The following is a 20,603-nucleotide window of genomic DNA, read 5'->3' on the forward strand; positions in this document are numbered from 1 at the left end:
GGTCTATCTTTTGACTTCAAGAATACGAACACTATGAATGTTTTTTACCTATAAAAAACAAGACTAACCATTCCAAAGTTTGGTTGGTTTGTTCTTTGTTGCTTCAGAAAATCTGACTTCATACTTATTAAAATATGCTAGTGTGCACTACTCAAGTGTCAATGTAAGTAACTAAAATGTCACAGCAATTCTGTGAAACTGACCAGTTTATTTCTACAGATCTGGAGAGAAGGGCACTGTGATCTCGTTGGAGGACGACTAGGTTAGGACTCAGTAAACCTCGTCTCTAGAACTGCTCTCTTACTAGCTGGCAGCCCAGCCCTTTAACCTGAGTTAAAGTCCCTTGCCTGTAACTGTGTGACAGTCAAATGAAATCCTGGATACGTTATGGTATGGCATTTCACAGTGCAATATTCTGTTGTTATTAGCAAAGTTCACTTGAAAAGCTGCTTTGTGAGGAAAGATGAGTTCAATTTTAGACGTGTTCAATTTGAGGTGACAGCATGACATGAATCGAATGTTCCTTTCTAATTCAATCACACTGTAGTTTGCAATCAAAAGCCCTTCCCAGTGGTTTGGCTTTACTCTTCAGATTCTTGGCCTAATGTTCCTTTGGGTTATTTCTCAGTAGACAGCTTTAACCACAGCAGGGAGAAGGAGCCCTTCATGACTGCTTCCCAAGCTAATCAAGCAGAAAGGCTTAATTCATTCTTCTACATCTCTGGATCAGCCGTGAGGTCTTGGCTACTACTTGGGGGCCTTTCTTTTCCAAAACAAGCAAGAGACCTAAAGGCTCCATCTGGGATATCCTATGCTAAAAACAACTCCCCCTGCCTTCCCCTAAATGGAATCTCACATGAAACCCTCAACTTCCCGCTATACTTCAAAGATTTGAGATATTAATTGCCCTCCACATCCCACCTACCCAACTAGATCTGCCATCTCTCTAGGCCAGGTCATACTCAACCCTTCTTCATCTTGGATTTCTCCTCGGAGGGGTGGGCTGACAACCAGACCACTCACTCTTCTGTCTCTCCTAATTCTTCTTGTTTGGTATTCTCCATTGGTAGCTCCCTGCCTAGGCTACGCAGTTATCAGAGCTAGATTTTTAAGGATCTTTTATTACTACCAATAAAGAAACATATTAAAGTTGTTTTCAAAGTTCAAAACAAACAAGGAGCCAAAATACTTTCATGGTATTTTCAATCACAACATGCCCAGTTGCTGGCTCAGTCACATACCACTTGACTTTATAAGTGAAATTCCGTCCCTGCCAAATGACTTGATACGTGTGGAAATTCTTCGACTCTGAGACTTCCTCCATGAGCCTCAGCGGCTGCTTGGCTTTTAGGCCTCACCCGCAGCAGCTCACCCTTCACGCTACTCCCACAGGTTTATTACTTTTCGTTCAAAATGGACAGCAACTCAACTGTTTTAATTTTTTCTGATTCTAAAAGTAACATACATTTCTTATTTGCTTAAACCAGACACTACCAGATGTGTAAAAGAGAAAGTGAGAATCAACTTCCTAATCATACCACTCAGATATGGACACAACTAACATCTGATATATTTTACCACACATTTGTTTTGCATGCGTGGATACTTTTGTTTTTAACAAACTGGGACCATGTTATATGTATCATTTCATAAAGTTTCTTTATTTATGACTGTTTTTAACACATTTGCAAAATCTAATTTTCCACAGCAACACAGTATTCTGTGTATAGAACCACATAGCAATTATATGGATGTACTAGTCTGTAACCTATTTTCTGTAGATGGACAGTTAGGATTTTTCCAACTTTATGTTCTTATAAATGAGGCTGCAAAGGACATCATTATAGATATGCTTTTATGTTCAGCTATTTATCTAGGAAAAATTCTCAGAAGGTAGCATTTCTGAGTTTAAGAGTATCTTCATCTAAAAGGCTTCTTTCTTTTTTAAAAAGATTTTATTTATTTATTTGACAGAGAGAGACACAGTGAGAGAGGGAACACAAGCAGGCGGAGTGGGAGAGGGAGAAGCAGGCTTCCCGCCGAGCAGGGAGCCCGACGTGGGGCTCAATCCCAGGACCCTGGGACCATGACCTGAGCCAAAGGCAGATGCTTAACAACTGAGCCACCCAGGCGGCCCTAAAAGGCTTCTGATACATGTTGGCAAATTGCCCTTAACAGAAAGGTATACAACACCAGCAAAGTAAGTGAGTGCTAATTTCACTCCAAGCAGAATTTGTCCAAAGGACAGGCAGCATCCTTAATATATCAAATGTTAGCACAACCTCTACTTGGAACTCAGTTAAAAACAAAATGTTAACGTTTCTAATCTTCTGTACACTGGACTTAAACATATTTGAAATGCTGCTGACCAGTAAAAATCATACCTAACGCCCACTGGCTTGTATAAAAGTATTCCAATCCCTTTGTTCCTTCTGTGAACCTTCAGCAGATGCCAGCTGAAAGCAGCCCAGTGGTATTCTGCTACTGGTCCCAGATGACTTGGGGCACTGTGGGACCCAAAGTTCCTCGGAATCATCTGAGAATGGTTACACTATGTTTATTAGACATTTAACCATTTTACTACAATCTGTTCTTCTAAGAAACTTGTAACTCACTAATGATAGGTAAGGCACCTGTATTAAATATCAGTTTTGATTGGCCAGAATCCATGGTTTTCTCAACCCTGCTGGGTGTAAGCAGGTTTATTATGGAGTATTATGCTTTGTTTCTGCTAACCACCTTCACTTGTCTCTTAGCGAACACCTGGTGAAAGATATGACTGATCTCACTGCAGGAAGGCCAGTGCTGCTGGTAGCATCAAACATTCGGAAGGAAGAGCACACGTGTGTGTGTGTGTGTGTGTGTGCGCATGTGTGTGAGAGAGAGAGAGAGAGAGAATAAGTGTTAAAAAATCTCAAAAGTCCATAAAAATTCCATGATGTTATTTGATTGTGTCAGTGGTATGAAAAAAGGAGAGAGGACTGGCTTGTCTTTCATTCCCAGAACCAGCAGCTTAAAGGTTCTGGTGTTATAAGAAAAAACAGAAGTATGCAATGGGAAAATTTTCTTGGAATGCTGTGGCTTTCACACCAAAGACGTTTTAAGTTTTTACCATCAGAGCCCCATAGCCTCAGTATATTCAAGTAACAAGATAATCATGTTACATGCTGTGCCGTTTAGACAGAAAGTTCAAATAAATAAAAGTACTGCAGACATGGCAAATAAGAAAGTCACTGAGGAATCAGTGTCTACATTTGGACGGGCTGGGGTCTGCTAGAAGGGAGAAAGGCGAAGTGGCGAGGCTTCTGTAGTAAGACATTGGAGCAAGGCACTAGTCATCTTGCCTCAGTATTTCCCTCACCCCATCTTCCCCAACAAATATTTCTCAAGACTTGCACAACACTGGCAAAATTCTTCTAATTTCACCTAGAGTATAGGTTGTTTCATTTTGTTTGTACCCTGTGTTCCCCACAGTCTAAAGAGTATTGCCCTACTGCCTTTCATTTTGTCTTTTTTTTTTTTCTTTCCATTTTGCAGCTTTCTGATTTGAGACTACAGTAGATCCTTAAAATTTTCAAGCAAAAATGCTGGCAATGTATTTAATTAACCAAACAAGATCTCTTATCGGGAAGTTGGGTTTAAAAATAGGATGAAGAAAAACAAGAACCGTTTTTATGGAGGGGGAGGAAGTTGATGTTACTGCGTGTTTAGGAGCACTGAAGACCTACAGAGAATGAAAAAGAAGTGTGGTTGAGTCTATAATGAGTTTAAATTTACTTATTTTACGTTGATAATCACAGTACTACTCTGAGAAATTAACTGGACAGCCAAATAATCAAGTTTGGATTTGCAATCTTGCTATTGTTTTTTTTCTTTTACATACATGGTATAACATGATACAATATTTTGCAACTTAAAACAATTTAATAATTATTTGATGATTTTCTAAATCAGTTCATCAAGACATAATTTATTCTTATCATCTACTGCACAGGAGCCCTCAGTTTATTTAACCATTTTCCTTTCGACAGACATTTGGGGTTCTCCTAGTTTTTCTCTGTTGCAAATAGTGCTACAACTCTGTTGCATACAGTTCCTTCTTGTGCACGCCTTTTATAGGGTAGATAACTGGGAAGTGGCATAGTGTACGTTCATTTAAAGATTCTGTCCCATCACCCTTCATAGTAGTCACTCCAGATGTTTTGAAGTGAGAATTCCCCATGCTCTGTCACTTCAAATAACCAAGGCACATTAGCATACATTAAGACAGCCCCCTGCTAACTGACAGGACCAGAGAAAATATTTAATCTTCTGTATCTTGTATAGCAGTGGTTTCTACTATTTTAAGAAGGTCGCTTCTCGGCCTTTTGGCTAAGATCAAGTGAAGAAGGTGGATCCTTTTAAAATATTAAGAAGGGGGCCTGGGTGGCACAGTCGGTTAAGAATCCGACTCTTGGTTTCGCCCCAGGTCATGATTGCAGGGTCATGAGGTCGAGCCTCTCATCAGGCTCTTTGCTCAGTGTGGAGCCTGCTTGAGATTCTCTCCCCCTCTCACTCACACTCTCTCTCTAAAATAAATAGATCTTAAAAAAAGTTAAAAAAACAAAATATCAAGAAACATTAAGGTATCATGATAACTGCTTATATTTTTGTTATTTACTAATAAAATGTTTTATAAAATGTCTATAAATTCAACAATACATAAAAGGGTATCTGTCTTCTAAACCACTGCATTTCTATGTATTTGAAGAACAGTTTCTCTCATGCCTGAAACGGTTACTTATCAGACCACAGAAAGTACGGGCGTGGATATGAATCTGGGAATCTCTTCCAGTACCTTCACCACTAGAGAACCACAGGTGTACAACAAGAGATGACAAGAGCGCCACAGAACTGACTCTGAATTGTCACCTTCAAAGCCTTTTGTTTTTCAATATCCCTCATGCTAGTGAGCACACCCATACACAGACACACATGCAGACCCACAGGTTAAGTGAAGAAAGCCACAGAGAAAATAAAAGGCTCAAAGCACTAAAATGAGGCCTATTTATTAAAGACTTTTTTTTTTTTAAAGAAGGAATGTTTCACGAATTTGCAGGTTATCGTTGGGCAGGGGCCATACTAATCTTTCCTGGATTGCCACAATTTCAGTGTCGGTGCTACTGAAGCCAGCACTGCTTACAAAAGACTTAAAGAGGTCCCCATGCAGATCAGTGTCCCGAGTCTTTCTGCCTTCCTTGTCTGTGCCACATTCCCGTATTTTAAAAAGAGAATACTACACCTAAAATTCTAACAGACTGAATAAATTCACTACCAGAGATCCTACCAATAGTTCACCATTTGCAAATTCACAACAACCTGTGGGCTGGTAGGGTTGGCTGAACTCTCAGATCGGCTCTCCCCTCCCTGCAACCCATACTATTTCCACTTTCACACTTTCATATAAGGAGTTGTCTGAGAGAAGGTGGTGTTGGTTGAGGTGGGGAGATTCCAGGATGAACTGAGACACTCAACCACAAACATGATCCTGTCCATAGCATTCTGCAGCTTTCCATTCCTCACAGTGGCCAGATTCAGGAGAAGGCCTTAAGGAAAAATGATTTCTTCTTCTTCTTCTTTTTTTTTTTTTAAAGAAAAACCTCTCAGTCAATTGCTTTCGTCTGATTTCCCTCACTCTTGGCTCTATGTCATTGTCTTAACCTGTGTCTTAATATGGGATCCAACTTAAAGAGTTAAAACCTCTTGTGGGTTACAGATGGATTCAACTATTAGGAGGCAAAATGACGCATACATACTTTCATTATTCTTTTCCATGTACCAAAAACCCTGGTGACTTTCTTTCATAATATGACTTGTAAGCAGAATCTCCAAACATATCCCATCAGCTCTGTGAATTGCTCAAAAGCTCTTAGCAAACTCTCAGGCAATGCTGTGATCAGGAGGGAAAATCCAACCTACTGAAACAAGTCCTATTTGCCCCAGAGATTTACTGTCTGTTCTAAAATTAAAAGAAGTTTATAGCAACATTCCAGGCTCTTAGATATCATTTTGTTTATATGTGGTGTCTGCAAAATGTTGTGGTTTCGTTTAATGAACATAAAGTCCAATTCTGAATGTTTCCCCCTTGAATTCCTTAAAGAAAGGCATTAAAAATGACAATGGAGAAAAAAATCAGTAAAAGAAATTTTTAAGGCAGAATATGTTTAGAAATGGGTTAATAGCTAATAGTCAACTGGTCTGCTAGTAATCAAATTGAATAGAATGAAAGAAAAGTTCCTTTGATTTAGAGTACATATATATTTTAAAATATTGTTATCATTTATTATATATTTATATATTATTTATTTTATATATCTATATAATTATATGGGGTTTTTGGTAGGGAAAGAAGGTAAAAATAAGCTGTCATCATATAATTCACTGCTGTATCAATGGTGTGCCTCTGGCCAGGGTGAAGGCATATAGTCTTACTCTGAAAATTACTCTGAAGAAATTTACCCAGGAAGAGAGGTATGTTCTATTTCAATTATTCCCTTTCTCCACCCCGAACCTTTCCCCTAACACCTTTATGAGAATTACTACAGTTTGCATAGCAACAGTAAGTTTTAGATCCCAACAGTAAGACACTGTGTGCTGACATCCTCCAGGGCTCTGATACATGTCATCGCTGCCAGCTGTCACCCTCCGCCTTCCACATGCTTCATACAATGGTGACATTCCATAATCACATGAGTTTTATAACCACAGACCACGGTGCAAAAACATGTCATGTGCCATGGAGCGGAGTAGAAAACAGCATCAGACAGTGAAAGACGCACACCCCTCCACCTTGCCTTCCTCTGGGTTATTTTAATTATTATTATTAATTATTATTTAATTATTATTGTCAATTATTACTCTCCTACTTTTTATTTTTGGTAGTTTCACTCCCAAGGTATGCATGCCTCAACAATTTATTTTATTTTTTATTTATTTATTTATTTTATTTATTTATTTATTTATTTATGTTAAGATTTTATTTATTTATTTGACAGAGAGAGATCACAAGTAGGCAGAGAGGCAGGCAGAGAGAGAAGGAAGCAGGCTCCCCGCTGAGCAGAGAACCCGATGTGGGGCTCGATCCCAGGACCCTGGGATCACGACCTGAGCCAAAGGCAGAGGCTTTAACCAACTGAGCCACCCAGGCGCCCCAACAATTTATTTTTTAGTTTTACCTTCTTACAACTTTATGTAATTATACTGTATACATTCTACGGTTAGTTTCTTTCTTTCTTTCTTTCTTTTTTTTTAAGATTTTTGTTTATTTATTTGACAGAAACAGACACAGCGAGAGAGGGTATGGAAGCAGGGGGATTGGGAGAGGGAGAAGCAGGCTTCTGACTGAACAGGGAGCTGGATGGGGGGCTCCATCCCAGGAGACTGGGATCACGACCTGAGCTGAAGGTAGACGCTTAACAACTGAGCCACCCAGGTGCCCTCTATGGTTAGCTTTTCACAAAATGATGTTTCCGAGATTCATCTATGTTTATGTGAACAGCTGTAGTTTAGAATGATAGACGAGGCACAGGGTTTTGCAAACATTTCTTGAGGCTGGAATTTCTATCTAAACTCTTTATTCAACTGGTACTATTTTCTTTTTGAAAGTCCACAGATGACTCCTGGGGCAAATAATACATTATATGTTAATAAAATAATTTAAAAAAGAAGTCCATAGATGGTTAGTGATATTCAGCAGAACTAAATGAACAGAATCTGGATTTTCTTTCTTAATGAATTGCTATTTTTTTGAAAAAGATTTATTTATTTGAGAGAGAGTGAGATAGAGAGTGGGGGGCAGGGAGAAGGGGCAGAGGGAGGGAATGCCAAGTTGAGGGGGGAGCCTGACTCGGGGCTCGATCTCAGGACCCCAACATGATGACCTGAGCTGAAATCAACAATCGATGCTTAATGGACCCAGCCACCCAGGCATCTCCACTGAACTGCTATTTTTATCACAGTTATTTTTGAAAGGAACAAGGCATCTGTCAAACCTATTTAGTACAGATTTTGGAGGAATAATTCCATGACAGTTTCCTGAGATTAAACGAAAATCTATTTTGTCACAGACAGGACTGCCTTTGCAACCCTCCCGCTATCCCACCCCGTTAAAACAATAAGCTTGGTCAGATCCAAACAGGTCACCGTTTCATTTATAAATGTTTGGAAAGTGTAGGTATGGAAAGAGCAGGTTGATGATGGAGAAGATCTACTTTGCTCCTCACTTGGTTACTAATGTTGAACTTTGGTCAAAATGAATGAAAAGGAGTGAGAGAAATGTTTAAGTGGTCAATAAGAGAATTAAAATAATCAAACTTTTTTATTTTTTTAAAGATTTTATTTATTTATTTGACAGAGATCACAACTAGGCAGAGAGGCAGGCAGAGAGAGAGAGAGAGGAGGAAACAGGCTCCCTGTTAACAACTGAGCCCGATGCGGGGCTCAATCCCAGGACCCTGAGATCATGACCTGAGCTGAAGGCAGAGGCTTAACCCACTGAGCCACCCAGGCGCCCCTCAAACTTTTCTTTTCCTCTATTTTAACTCTTATCAACTAGTATAAAACATGACTAATAGAGATAAACCCAATTCTGTGTTTTCATTAAGTATGACCTTTTCTTCATCCCCAACCTAGGATTCTTTGTTTACCAAGAAATATTAAATAATAAGAATCTTAAATAAATACAGCCATTAATAAACTTAGGCTTTTTAAAATGTCAACCAAAAGAAAAATCTGACTTGGGGCTGTTTCCTGACTGCTGTATCTATTTTTTTAAAGATCTTATTTATTTGACAGAGAGAGAGAGAGAGGGAGAGAGAGCACAAGTTGGGGGGGGGCAGCAGAGAGAGAAGCAGGTTCCCTGCTGAGCAAGGACCTGCTATGGGGCTCGATCCCAGGACCCTGAGATCATGACCTGGGCTGAAGGCAAACACTTAACTGACTGAGCCACCCAGGCTCCCCGCTATATCTATTAATTAAGACAATCTAGCTTTAATGTGCACAGTAGATGTGGACAAAAAAAGCTTGGCTTTAATTTTTTTCAAATACAACATATTAAAGCAATTCAGACCCAGGTGTCTGTGACGGGCAACACTACATTTTACCAGTCCTTTCTTTTGCACTAGGTCTGCACCTGGATATATAACTGGCTCAACAACTATCCCAGAGCGGGGTGCAGGGAGACCCCCACATTCCCCCGTCAATTTGGAGCAACCGTATCTGACCGTAGATCCATATACAAGCAGGTTCTTTTCATAGCCAAAGACTCCTAGGAACAGAAATTCCCCTTTCCATCTTCGAACGTAAAAATACGAACTCATGTTAGATGAGTCTTAGGCTTAGTGTCTAGAAATTCAGGTCTTAGCCCCAAATTCGAAATATTTGTGTCGTGTGGTACAAAGGGCCACCATTTCACGTGGTGGGGCTTCCAATGATGGTACCGCTGTCACGTTGGTAAGCATCTGACAAAAGGAGTAAGGCGACTGGAAAAAGGAAAACAAGATGTCCTTAAAGTAGAGATTACGAACCTGTGACTAATGAAAGGGAATCCCTGACAGGGGCAAGTGGGATTGCAGACACGCTGACGGAAATGGCGCACGGCCTGCGGACGCTGCTAACGGCCGTCACATGTCCTGTGTCAGCGGAGAGGACTCTCCCCAGCCTCTCCAGACAGGCAGTGCTTACTGGGGGAAAATTCATGGGTAATGGATTTTCATAACAGGCCTTCTATCATCCTCTCCTCCTCCAAAAGTACCCTCTGGAGCTCTTCTGCTTCCACTCTCATTTTTCTTAATTAGAAAAAGACTGACTTCATTTCCTCTTGCCCGGTACTCTCTGTTGGCTCTCCTTCTTTCCGTTCGGCGGCAGAGCCTCCCATCTTCCTCCCCCTTTCATGCTTCCTCGCTTCCTCAGAAACAGAAAGCTCCACTATACTGATAGACAGGACACCAGACCATTGTTTCCAGCACCTCTGCTGAAATGCAGGAGTGTCCCTCTGGCGAGAAAGCATATTTTCGGGTGGTGACTGCCTCCCTGACCCCAGAGGTATTGCACAAACGTACCTAACGTCCAGCTGGCGAGTAGCTCCCCTCCAAGTGCTAGAACTGCAGTTTTGTTTACAAGGGGTAGCAAATAGAAAGACAAACCTTGAGTGGAGACAGGAAATGGAAAATGATGGGCCAAATCCTGGATGTTTGGCTCTTTGGAAAGAACATTTATTCTTGCAGAGGACTTGGGAGCCAACCATCGCTAATGGGTCCAACCTCCCTACTGTTGGGAAAAGAAGTCAAGGAGTTTGCTCTGTGCTTGGTAGATCATCTTCCTAAGTCAACAGAAACCTTACCTAACACTGGCCCTGCTCACTGCAGAGGGAAAAAAGCAAATACCTATTTGTTTTGACTTGGTTAAGAGCCAGCCTGACCAAACCAAACCACATAAAAACCTTCCACACTTAAAGACTCCCTTTGAGTTAATAGAAGACCCCTATAAAAACGAAAACATTTTAACAGAGCAATATTAATAATGAAGCACCTTCATTTGTGTGGGTTAAATGAATTACAATCACCAACAGCTTAAGAATCAGACAGCCAGAGTTCCGAGGGAGGGAAACATGGGCATTAGAGACATTCTGGAACAGTACTTAAAATTACTCGAGGATATTTGTCACACACCAGCAGGTTTCTATCCCAAAAATAGATTATTAACCAATAAGGCTTTATGCTGTCTCTCAGCTAGATACTAAAGCAATCACTAGTTCCTCGAAACTGTTACCTGGTATACAAGGCACTGCTTTCAGTTGGGGAGATAACTGACTTTACCCTAAAGATATCCTATTCTCTAACTACAAATTACAATGTTACAGTACTGGCATTGGCTTGTAGGTTTCTAATCTTGTATACATTCCTCTCCCCAATCAAACTGGTGATCCATGTGAGACCTAAACTTTGAGGGGAGGACAGTTAAATTTGGGTGGGACATCAGGGTGGGGAGCTGTGGGCAGCAAAAGGAGCTGCCTGAGGGGTCTAGATTCTGAGGATGACGTGGTGATTCTGGGCCAGATGGGAAGGTAGGGTCTTCATTTGTGGTTGTGGGAAATTGCTGATGAACCCTCAGGTGGCCAGAATTAGGATGTCCATTCAACAGGTATTTATTGATCATCTACTCTGTTGAAGCCACTGAGAAGGAAACCAAGATGAATTAAACTCCTGAAAGGACTTTCTACTCTGGTAGGGAAGCAAAGACATCTGTAAAAATGCAAGAGCAGATAGAATGTGGAAATATCATAGGAGACTTACTGATACAGTGATGTAGAGTTTAGAGGAAGAAGCTGGCATTGCTGGCTGAGGGATGAGAGAAGGCTTCATGGAGGAAGTGGTGTTTGAGCTGGATCCTTTGGGACTGGGGGTGGCAGGGGACGGAAGAGGCCCCACCCACATACAGAGAGCTCAAATGGTGAGGTTGCGGAGTCAGGAAATATGGACATGGAAAAGCAAACAGTTGAGTCTGGCTGGGGCTTGGAGTGCATGAAGGGCATTAGTGAAGGTCCAGTTGTGCTTGGCAGACACAGAAGACAGCTCCTCATTAACCGCAAGAGTAACCAAACAGTTTACAAAGCTTAAGGAGAGAGGCTCCTTCCGTGGCAGAGGCCCCAGGGTAGCACACAGGAGGGTTTTCTAGTTTCAGTCTCCACTCTGGGTATTTCATTCACACTGCACTTTTCCCAGGAGATAAAGGGCCAGCTCCCCACATCAGAGCTGCAAGACGAGTAGACTGACCATCACTGACAATGCACTGTAAAGGATTTTTCAGGAGCCCTAAGCTGGGACTTCCCAGTTTTTAGAACAGCATTTCTGTCCTCTCTTATTTTTGTCACCTTCTCCACTGTCTTGTACTCACTTTGCCCACAGAGTTAAATCAGATTTTCACAGATTCTGCTTAGAAATCAGGTCCTAGGTAAAAAAAAAAAAATCCACAGATGTGGCGAGGTGATATTAGGGCCATGGAATGATTCAACGAGAAGGTTATTTCGGAGGTTATTTTCAACCCAAGCTCCACATTTTATACATGCAACCTAGGGTCTAAGAGGCGAAGTGATTCATACAAGTAATTACAAAGTCAGGACCAGATGCAAGTCTATGTAGTTCCCATCCTTGTTGTCTTTCTCACCTATGACATGACACTGTATGGGCTTTCTTAGGGCACTCTGTAGATCAGCAAATAGCTCCGTCCTCTAAGCCAGGGACTGGCAAACTATGGCCCAAGGACCAAATCAGCCCACATCCTGTTTTTGTAAATAGTTTTACTGGAATGTAGCCATGCCCATATTGTCTGTGGCTGCTTTCACACTTCAATACCAAAGCTGAGTAATTATAACAGAGGGCACATTTGCCACAAATTTGAAAATGTATACTATCTAGTCCTTCAGAGGAAAAGTGTACCGATCCCGGATCTAACCCAAGGGTCTCAAAAAAATTTTACAGTGTACTCATATCAGTTAAAAAATTAAGCAAACACACACACACACAAACACGCGTGCATGCACGCACTGGTTTATTTATAGTGCTATCATAAATGTTTTATAGATCTATAAAACAAACAGAGGGGCGTCTGAGTGGCTCACTTGGTTAAGTGTTTGACTTCAGTGCAGGCCATGATCTGGCGTTCCTGGGTCAAGCCTGACACTGGGCTCCCCGCTGAGCAGGGAGCCTGCTTCTCCCTCACCCTCTGCCCCTCCCCTTGCTTGTGCTCTCTCTCAAACAAATAAATAAAACATTTAAAAAAAAGAAAAGGAGATTCAAACGGAAAGAACATATTATTGGCTTGGCATATGGAAGCATGATATGAATAGATTCGACCTCCCCACCAAGCATGCGGTTTGATGAAAGTAGCTGAGAAGATTGACGTCGTCCTGATGTCAACCAGTTGTTCATCTGAAGTAATCCAAAGGTGTTTAGTTTTACATCTTTAGGAAACAGCTTCAAATCTACTGAAATGCTTCACTTGGGACATTTTTAAAAGATTAGAAAATGTTTCCAAGGTAGGTGTGAAGCTCTGATCACACCGCTTGGATACACCTCTGATTCTTCTCAACAACAAAATCACAGACAATGGGGTCATTTTTCAGAAGACCTCTCAGTGGCAGGAGTTTCTTCTGAAAAGCAGTTACACTCCCCCTTTCTGTTGGAAATTCGCCTTCACCGAAAGGAACAAGTGAAGTGTGTGGCTGAGGAAGTGAGGGCTCACATGCGCTCCCCGCATCTGGGACAGCTCTGCCACGTTCTCGCTGTCTTTTGGGCTCACAGGATTAGTATTACCTTCCACCCGAAGCTTCTGCAGAAATTCTCTTTTTTCTGAAGTCAACTCTACCCCCAATGCAGTGCTCAAACTCACGACCCGGAGATCAAGAGTTACACGCTCTACAGACAGAGCCAACCGGCCGTCCCTGTGGAAATTCTTTTAAGTCCAGAATTCCAAGTCCATTTTCTGAAGGTTTGTTTCATTTAAACTAGGTAAGCTAGATCACCTGCAAATCCACTTATCCAGTTACGTGCGAAACGGCAGGGGCTGTCGTCCCCTCTGGGCGTGGGAACTCCTGCTCTTCCCTCAGGACCAGTCACATGTGGTTGTAAAGACGGACGGAGTGAAGGTGCCAGGACCAGAAAGCATAATCACTATTAGTCAAGCTTCATTTCCTGTGCTTTTAACTTCATCTCATCCTCTCTTGCTTTCTTTCCTTTGATCAAGCTTCTACTCAGAATGCTCTTTCCTCCTTTCCGTTTATACCTGGAGCGATCTTCTCTATCCCTCAGGCCCAGCTCAAAGGCTACACTTCTCTGTGAAGTCTTACCGGACATAATGGAAGTCAACTGGAAGGGACTCTGGGCCTCCTGTGAAATCTCTGATGTCATTTCAGACATTTGTCACAGATTGCCTTGAAGTTATTTGTGTATCATCTTAACTCTCATGTCATGTTTGTGGAAAGCAAGAGTTACGTTTTATACACATTTTTAGCCCTCTTCCTAATGTGCCTTGCATAAAATAGGTATTTAATAAGGTTGGGGTTTTTTTGTTGTTATTGTAATTGAATTCAAGAAAGGCATATGGCATAAAGCCCTGAGCAAGGGCAATTATGGAGGCTAATTAACAATGATGAAGCCCAGTTCAGTTCCTTGCAATGTGAGGTGAATTGCCCAAGTTCACATGGATTTCTCTGAATCAGCCACGCAAAGGACAGCTAGGCCATTCAAAAGTTCTAGAGTCAAATACAGAACAGCAGTGCCCAAAAGGACAGATCAATGAAATGTGACTCAGTTTCATGACCAAGGAAAGACCAATTAATTCTCTACTAGGCTCCAGAGTATTTACAAAAAAATTAGTGTTATTAAAGCTTTACCAGAGGGAGAAGACTACTCCAAAGCTTCTTCCAAAGGTGCACTTTTTTTTTTTTTTTAAACAATAAAAGCACACACAGTGGAGTCATTTTCCGAAGGCATATTCAGAAGCTTTGTGGGTTGCTAAGGGCAGACGCTCCATACTGGCTTGTGAATATGTCAGGAAAACCTGGCCATGCCTGCTGCCATTGTTGCATGGCCCATAGGGTTTGTTCTCTGATCATGATTTCTAGGAGCTGAAAACTGATCATTCATTGAGGGAAGAAATAATCTCTCAGGTTTAAGCTTCAATACTATGAAGTGATGAAATAGAGCTACATTAAACCAACTTAGGAGTGATAGTGACAGCCCCAAATCTATGGAGACAGACGAGGCTTAGCAAAAAGTACAGGAAGTACAAGTTCAACTATTAATATTTCTCTCAATTCCTTTTCACTGGAAGTTGTAAGCAATCACCAGTCAAAGCCTTCTTGCCAATGTCTGCCTGGGTAGATACCCACAGAATTTTGCTCTTTGGTCCACAATGCAAAAGTTTTAATACATTTATTGCAAATCTGTTTCTCATTTGTATACTACTTTCTCTGTAGGTGGCATTATGTTGCAACTACATACAGAAAGTCCCCCTGAGATAGAGCTGGAAAATGTGTTTTCCTAGTTAAGAAGAACCAAATGGTTATGGACAGGAAAGATATTTGACTTTTGAACCTAGTCAATAATCAGGGGCTAAAGTCAAATTGAGTCAACTGGTGTTTTCCAGGTTGACTGGGGACCCTGGCTTGCTTTTAGAGCTTGTGTGTGTGTGTGTGCGTGTGCACACCTGCCACTGGCCTATCTCTATTCTTGTCAGATGACTGGCCTTGGCTTGGATCATGAACAGAGCAGATGTTCTATATTTTCCTGCTACTCGAGGGTATGTGTTTCCCTCATTATCCCCTTTGTATCATCTTTCCTTGTAATGCCTTATATTCCTCTATATTCTCTCTTCACACTACCAAGCCTAGTGTTGGTTTTCACCTTTTGCAATGTTTGTGGAAAGCAAAAATAATTCAGTATAAGTAGGTGACCCAAGCAAGTTTGATTTAGCTGTTCCTTTAGAAATATTTTCAAGTGCTCTTGAAAAAATATTTTCAAGTGCCAAATTGAAAATGATTCTGCCATTTTTTGGCAATTTGATAGGATAAGCCCAAAATAGCTCATTCCACTGTATCATGGGCTGTCTCGTCCCTTTTACATTTAGTATCAGAATTAGGCTTTTTAAATCAATTTAATAAGAGACCTAAAAGAACAATTCAATTTGGTTATTAAATATCTCAGAATAAAATACTAATTATTTTTGATCCAGACATTAGTAGCCTCAAAATGACATTGTATTACAGACTTGTGCTCTCTAGAGTTACACTTTGAAACAAAGTGCCCAATGGCCCTTTGTAGACTCCATTTTATTTGACCTCACAGAGGCCTTTGACACTGTTGGCCATAGCTTCCTCTCTGAAGCTCTCTGTCTACCATTTATTTTGTAGATTCTTTTGTGTCTTCCATTGGGTGTCTTCCTTGGCTCTATTCTTTTCTTGCTCAACATACTTGCCCAGGCCAATTTCATCTATACTAATAACTTGTTAGTCAGTTTTAAGGTGATGATTTTCTAATTTATCTTCCTTGCTCAGCTGCTCTTCTGAATTTCTAAATGACCTTTCTTCCTTGGTAATTAAATTTCCAGTAAAGAAGTTGCGAGCAATGAGCTATTCTGGACATTAATCTGTGACTCTTTCAAAGTTCAAAACTTCTCCCCATGCAGGTCCTGCACTTCGAGATCCTATTTGTGAAGACGGATGGTTTCAAAGAATTTTTTTAAATTCCCCAGTCATATTGTTCTATCTTTGCCACAGGTGGCAATTACACAATTTCAGGATGTAAAACTGACTTACTATTCAAAGAAAAGCCAAATAAAGAAGCATTTATTAACTAAATTAGATATCAAGGAATGAATAATCTCCATAAAAACAGAGAAAAAATTAAGATTATAACTTCACTATTTGACATTGGAAAAGATACACTGTTTTTTGAATTTCACTTCTTGCATGCAGGAGAAATGAAGTGTAGACAATAACCATGTGTCTAGGAGTTGATTTTGGTTGAAAGCACAATTCCCTACTATTAGGCTTAAAACAACTGAACTGAACCTCCCAATCTGAGAGGAAACCTGTCTGACCTGTTTCATATATATACTGTATTTTCTTTAAAGGCTTCAAAACATCAGAAAGAAAAGGAGCCTGGTTCTGCCATCTGGGGGCTGGATGACACAACAGAGGATACATTCAGAACACTGGTTCTCAGCCTTGGCTATGCATTAGAATCACCTGGGGGAGCTTTTAAAATCCCTCTGCTCTGGGGCACCTGGGTGGCTCGGTCCAGTAAGCGCCCAACTCTTTATTTTGGCTCAAGTCATGGTCTCATGGTTCTGGGATTGAGCCCTGCGGAGTGCAGGGCCTGATGAGATTCTCTCTCCTTTGCCCGCTGCCCCTCCCCCCGGCACTCTCTCTCAAATAAATCAACCTTCAAAAAAAAAAAATCCCTCTGCCCAAGCTGTGCCCCAGACCAATTAAACCAGACCCGCTGGGGTTATGATCCAGGCATTAAAGCTCCCCAATTGAGTCCAGTGTACAACCAAATTGAGAAACACTGATTCATAATGAGTGACTTAGGGAGAGTTGGCGGCAGCTGCAGTTATGTGAAAAGGCAGTGTAGAGTCATTCAGAAAATGGAGAGAGAAGCCATGGGCAAGTATTTAGAGATCAGAGAGGAAACGGATGGTGCCACTCGCCCTTATGATCCTAATGCTAAGTTCTCTTTGTGTATTTTTTGAATTGAGGTATAGCAGTATTTATAAGCAGAAAGTAGGTGTTACTTCATATTGTGCAAATAAGTTTTTTTTACACTTATTAAACACTGGTTAAATACCCTGAGTGATATATTCCTTGTTCTCCCTGTTGACCAGATTTGACTGGGTCTGACGCCACCTTTGCTGGCTGGTGGCGGCCCCTTGGAGGAGCAGGCCTGGCGGCTGGGAGCATTTCACCTCCTCTCATGATAAAGATGTGACCTAACCCCCAATTTCCTATTTCTCCCTATCATGGGTGATCTGTGTTGGGAGGAGGATCTTAAAACCCAGCTCAGGATCTGTGAGGAAACAATTCTTCAGTCTGTTACAGAATTCGAACGGTAAAAAGAAAATTCGGTCGGGAGTCAGCCCCACCAACGGGGTACCTGCCAAACCACACCTTATCCTCCTCAATCAGCAAAAATATCCTCCACCGCCTGACTCCTCTTACCTCAGCAACAGGAGCATGTTCATTCCCTTATTAGGACACTGGCAGTGGCCAGTGAGCTGCTCATGTCTGAGGCCCAGGAGAGTCTTCTAGAACATGTGCACTTCATCAAAAACCAGAAGAGGATAACAGGCACCAAGGGAGGGGACTGGAAAAATTAAATCCTCGCTGTATGGGAGGAGAATCCATCTTGGTAGGCCACAATTATGGTTTTGGATTAAAAAAAAAATTTTTTTTTTAAGGCCAAACCAAAAAAAACACAATCCTAATTTTTTTTTTAATGCATTTTTTTGGAAGGGTGTTTTTGAAACTCAGAAATGCAGTCAAAGAAATTTTAAGTTGAAAGCTTCCATGGAGCTGAATATGTATCATCAGTGAGTACCTGGTCTTAACCTTTGAGAAGGGTTGTCCCAGTTCCAGAGCATACATCTGAACCCAGAGGTGTCATTTGCTTTTTTCTTTAAGCTGCAGCAAAAGAAAAGCCCTGTTCCTCATGTCTTCCTGCTTCTCTTCTCACCTCTCTACAGGGATGCCCTCTCCCTGCTCTGACCTTCACCCTACTTTACTACCTTTCTCCTTTTCTCACATGTACCACCATCCAAACTAGGCTTTGTCTATGGTAATAGTAAAAGCGGGAAGGGCTTCCGGTCAAAATGAGAGGTTGCCTTATTATAATCTGTGTCAGCAGGGCTGTCCTGTTAATCCATCCTGTTTAGTGGCTAAGCAGTTTTCAGAGCCAACTCATGAACTCAGTCAGATCTATCCAAGCAATAATGGACTACAATTCTAACTTCCTGTAATTTACAAAACACCTCCATCATGTACATGTTCTAGTGATCTTTAGAATACCAGTGAGATAAACACTTTTCTACTTCACAGCTGAGGAAATAGTCTTGGTGGTGCCGAGCGATTGCCTTCAGAGCTAGGACATCACTAATCAAATTGGGGCTTTTCTTACTGGAACTCCTTTGTCTCAAAGATGTCATAATATCGTGGTGTTCTGCTCAGATGAGTTGCTCTGATGCCTGCCAGAGAGAACAGAAGTCCTCAAGTTCCCCCAGGAACCTCTACACAATGGGTGTACAGGCCCCTGGGAGATTGTAGGAGGCCCCAGGCCCCTGGGGCTGTTGCTAACAACGAACTCTGCTAAATTTGACTCCTTGTTCAAGTTGTAGGTAACACACTTCTAAGGCTAAAAAAGCCAAACACAACAGCTATTGTCTGTTTAAAAATAAACATAACACAGGTGATTAAAAAAAAAAAAAAAAAAAGGTGGGGGGGGATATACCAGACTAGCCAAACTTGACTTTGAAAGAGTGAAGCAAACAAATTGTTTAAAATGACGAGAAAGCTTATTTAATGGTGAGAACTCCCATCTGTGCGGACCTTACTAGGTGCCAGGCAATGGGCAGGATCCATTTCATCTAACCCTTACAATAACACTCAGACATGATTACTCCTGTCTTACAATCTAGATGAGTAGAGCTGACACAGAGCAATCGAATCACTTTTTCAAGATAAACACACATCAGATTTTAGCCGCCTTCTGGCCGAGCCCAAGGTTTGGGTTCTTCGCACCACTACAACTCACCGTATTCCATTCCTTTCCTCAATTCTCTCACTGTGACGAGACAGGATTTAGAAGTTAAGATATGGAGAAGTCGTTTGGAGATTTTTTTTGCATATAATTGGCATAAAAAAGTCATGTGATATTAATCACAATGAAATGAGAGGAGCTGCTAGTTTTATAGGAGTCTAGGTCTTCCACTGTGGGAAGAGGCATACTCACTACCTCTTTGTAGACCTCTGTCTCAAAGGGAGAGTTATATTTAGTGGCATTTAGTCTCCTGGGCTGGCTATTTAAGGTAAAGGGTCATGGATGATCCCAGACCCTCTAAGACCACTCCTCTCACCCCCTCCAGCCCTCTCTGCCCGGAGGAGAAGCTTGCTCATCAAGCAGGATCTGATGTCATATTACAATTGCTGCCAGAGTCTCCCACGCAGACCAGAGGTTAGAGCTGTGAGAGCACAGGCAGCGGTAACATCCGTTACATGCAAAGCTGGAGAGAGCAAGGGAACCACCAGGAGCCGTGCAGCCTGGGGCCAGGAGCCAGGGGCCAGGGCCAGTACTTATGCACATCCAGGCAGGGAAGAGGTGGCCAGGTCAGGGAAACAACCTCTCTGGCCTCATTTTCATCTATATAATGGAGGCCGTGGTACTTAATTCGTAGTACTGTTTCAGGATGAAATGAACAACTATTTGAAAAGTACTCAGAGCAGTACTTGGCACATGGTACGTTCTAGGTGATTGTTAACCATTTTTATTAACTTTTTTTATTTATCACTATCCTCCTCATGATATGGGATATAGGTTCTGCGCTTGTATGTATCCCAAAGCATGCTGCTGTTTCCAAGCATGAAGGGGGTAACTGGGCAGAAAGGTTTTTCTAACTTGAGAATCTTTAACTCCTTTTCATCACACATAGTGACATAAGAAAAGGCTCCGAAATGCAGAAGAAAGCAGGGGAGGGGTCTCATCTTCTGTTTGTATTCCCTTATTCCTCTCCTAGTGACTCACTTTTCTCTGGCTTTCTATTTTGAGGGTGGAGGGACAGAGCTGTGGCTAAAAATGTCCAATAAATGGAATGCCATTTATCTCGCATTTTCTCTGTCGCACTCATAATCCATGTCACTTCTCATTAAAATGCAGATGGAAATTTATCATCAGACAGCTTTATCTTCCCATGCCAGAAAATGCACATGTCCTCCTGGAAGAGGATAATCCCCTTCTCTAGCCATCTTTGGGGCTGGCTTAACACCCAACCTTAGTGAAGAATTGATGGTTCAGAGC

The 20,603-nt window shown here is 41.5% G+C and overlaps 1 protein-coding gene and 1 non-coding gene across 8 annotated transcripts in view; both read right to left on the bottom strand.

Moving 5' to 3' along the window:
• CALD1 (caldesmon 1) overlaps nucleotides 1–20,603 on the bottom strand; it is a 120,394-nt gene that overhangs the window by 41,818 nt on the left and 57,973 nt on the right. The gene's annotated exons all lie outside the window — the stretch shown is intronic.
• LOC116569752 lies at nucleotides 5,069–5,175 on the bottom strand. Its single transcript, XR_004277179.1, has one exon. It is a non-coding gene; the product is annotated as a U6 spliceosomal RNA (small nuclear RNA).

The sequence above is a fragment of the Mustela erminea genome, chromosome 11, assembly GCF_009829155.1.
Source record: "Mustela erminea isolate mMusErm1 chromosome 11, mMusErm1.Pri, whole genome shotgun sequence".
Taxonomy (NCBI): domain Eukaryota; kingdom Metazoa; phylum Chordata; class Mammalia; order Carnivora; family Mustelidae; genus Mustela; species Mustela erminea.